Below are 3,252 nucleotides of genomic sequence, written 5' to 3' on the forward strand. Positions count from 1 at the left end.
TCTCTATGTCTCTCTCTGTCTGTCTGGCGAGCGCACGCGCCCTACAGTGAAAATCTCTCAAAAAAAAAAATCCTGAAAAAAAATTATAAATAAAATTAAATGGATAATTATTTTTAAATTAATAAATAAATATGTATTTCAAAAGTATACTTTCACTTTTCTCCTCTTCCTCCTGTGCCTTTTATTTATTTTTCTTGTCTTAGTGCTTTGGTTAGACTCTCTAGTCATAATGCAGAATAAAAGTAGTAGTTGTGGCTTTCCTGTTTCTGTTTTTGATATTCTGTTTGTTGCTTACTGTTTAACAGATATTAAAAAAACAAAAAACAAACAAACAAAAAAAACTGAGAGAAAAAAAATTGCCCTGAACTGCGTTCTCCTGAATGTAGACTACTTGTCTCTCTTGTTCATTGCCACCTTCCAGCTCCTCGAGGACTGGCCCATGGTATTACTCTATGAGTATTTATTAAACAAATGTATTTCCTCCAGCCATGGATGAGTGTGCATTCAGCTGTACTATGTCAGTGTGTGGTCTAACAAATATTTGGTACTTCATTTTTGCTTTTAATTTCAATCTCTTTGATTTTGAACAGTTGTATTTGTTTATTCACAAATAAGACATATGCATCCCTCTGCTCTAACCCCTCTAATGGCTTCCTTTATCACTTGAAATAAATTCCAAATTCATCCCAGAGCCTCCAAGCCTCTCCATGATCAAATGCCTGGCTTTCTCTGGGAGCCCTTGGTCATCCCACTCTCTTGCCCATTTTGCTTTTGTCCCATTCGTCTCTTCACCTGCCCCTCAGCCGAGAGTGCTCCCCCACAGCTGTGCAGTTCTTGTTCCCTTGCTTCTCTCAGGTAGCTACAGAAAGTCGTATTTTTTGCAAGGTTGTCCCTGACCTCTTCATCTAGAATAGCACTCCTCCCATTCCCTACCTCCCTACTCGGTGTCATTTTCCTTCCGGTCACTAACACGTCTGCACAATACCTGGTATTATATCATATGGCATTTGTTGGTTTGTCTAGCGTCAGTCTCTCTCACAGAATGCAAGCTCCATTCCCAAGACCACAACAATAATAAGTACTACTTATTTGTAATACAAGCATAAATAAATATTTGAAGAAGCAATGCATTTGCTTTTGCATTCCATGAACTGTCCATGAATGCCCTTTTCCACTTTCCTTTCTCTTTAATTCTAGCTCTTTATGGGCAACATACTAATCCACCTTGTCAAGTTTCTAACAAGTCTTTTTCTCAATTGTTCCTTATATTTCAAATTGTTTTATGATCTTTTTAATGAATGGGAACTTTCATTTTTTTTATGTAGCCAGCTTTGTTATTCTTTCCTTGGGTCCTCCCCACTCAGCAGATAATTATTCAGCTAATCCTCTTTGGTGGGCTTTGCAGGTTTCCTTTCATACATTGAACTCTTTAATCCATCTGTAATTGATCTGTGCTAAGGTGGGAGGTGAAGATCTGCTCTGTCTTTTCCCCTAATTAGCCAGTTTTTCCAAATACCATGTATGCAGTCATTCTTCCTCACCCGTAAATTCATGGCTGTTTCTCTGTCTTAGATCTGGTTTTCTGAGCAATGTCATCTAACAAGCAGGAACCCTGCAGCCAGGCTGGTCTACACCCTGGACCGGTACTTAGTTTCCCTGTGCCTTGGTTTTCTCATCTGCAGAATGTGGGTGGCAATGATACAAAACCGCCATTTTGTAGGTCCCTGAATCACCCAACACTGTCCATTTCATATCGATGAACGCAACAGCTGCCTGCCAGGGTTGCTGGGGAGTCAATTAATGAACAGATGTAAATGCTCAGAAGGGTGCCCCTCCCCAGGGATGCTGGGCATCTGCTCTTGTTAAAGCGAGTGTCCCCTCATTGTGCTGCTCTTGAACAATCCCAGCCACATTTCTCTGTTTAGAGCCATTTGGTCAGGTTCAAAGTCAGAACTCCTGAGGTTTTGATCAGGATCACATCGGATAATCAACGGATTAGGAGAGCATTGCTGTCTTTGCTGTCCTCGTCCTCCTCCTCAGCTCATGCTGGTCCCCCCCTGTGGCCAGTCTCCTCTGAGTCTCAGCAGGGTTGGATTTATCTGCTCTCTCGAAGAGGGGAGGGAGGGCAGAGGGAGGACAGGGTGAAGCATCTGCAGGGGCTGACACAGAGCTGGACAGAGAGCTTGTCTCGCTACACCAGGAGCCAGGGCAGCCCTGCCCAGAAGTTGTGTTGATGAGAACGTCTCCAGAAAGCATCTAACTCCTCCAGCTGAAGCAATGGAAGTGCTGGGATGCTGGCAGGCTGCAGGCCTAATGTGCTGAATTACTCAGACGTGCGGCAGTGACCTCACTGAGGACTTGGCTAAATGACTCCAAGTTAGACAGGAAGCCCCTCCGCTTCCCTGGCTCTCAGTAGGCCAGGGCTGGATAATAGAGCGTAGGACAGACGTGTTATTTATCATCCTCCTCATCATTCTCATCTATATCATTCATTCATCCCGAGAAGTCATTCCAAGGCCTAGTGGCCAGGTGGAGAGTGGGGTCAGCTCTGGGCCGCCAGAGTGACACCATGAAGGCCTCCAGCCCCCTAGACACCAAGGCACTATGCTGGGAGGTGGGACCTTGGGCTAAGTAAGTGTTGGCCCAAACTTTTCAGGGGAAAGAGAGAAAGCTCCCAGAAGTGGGTGGCCCAGCCTGGCCCTGGGGACCTGCTCTGTACTTGTGGTCAGCGCTGGAGGCCCAGCTGCATGGTCCCATGGCAGATGCCCCAGCTGTGGGCTCAGCTCGGCTGGTAGAATTGCTCCCATAGCTTCTGGGGCAGGATGAGGCTCATGGGGGCAGTAGAAGGGTGGGAGCCAAGAGACCATCTGAGAGGAGGAGCTGACCACAGAGGGTTCCAGGCCTCTGGACAGTGGGCACTGAGCTCTGGACATCCAGTCTGAGCAAGGACTGAACGCAAAGGCTGTCGTACTTACTGGAAGGCACTGGGCCCAGGCAGCCTCCATGGCAGTCACTCTTTGAGCTGCAGGGCCAGCCCCATCCGTCCCTGGCTTCCACCCAGGGCTCCACTGCCCACGCTAACTGTGATGAGGGCCTTGCCATGAGCCTCAGGGCATACTGGTCTCTCCACACTGGAACTACCCGTCTTCCCCTCAGCTCTGAGAGCATGCTCTGCACCCAGGTGTGGCATCCCCATGCCTGGCACAGGTCAGCGGGCACAGCTCTGCTGTCCTAGGGGGCCTCTGGCATTCC

This window comes from Tupaia chinensis, unplaced genomic scaffold (assembly GCF_000334495.1).
Source record: "Tupaia chinensis unplaced genomic scaffold, TupChi_1.0 Scaffold000030_1, whole genome shotgun sequence".
In the NCBI taxonomy this organism is placed as follows: domain Eukaryota; kingdom Metazoa; phylum Chordata; class Mammalia; order Scandentia; family Tupaiidae; genus Tupaia; species Tupaia belangeri.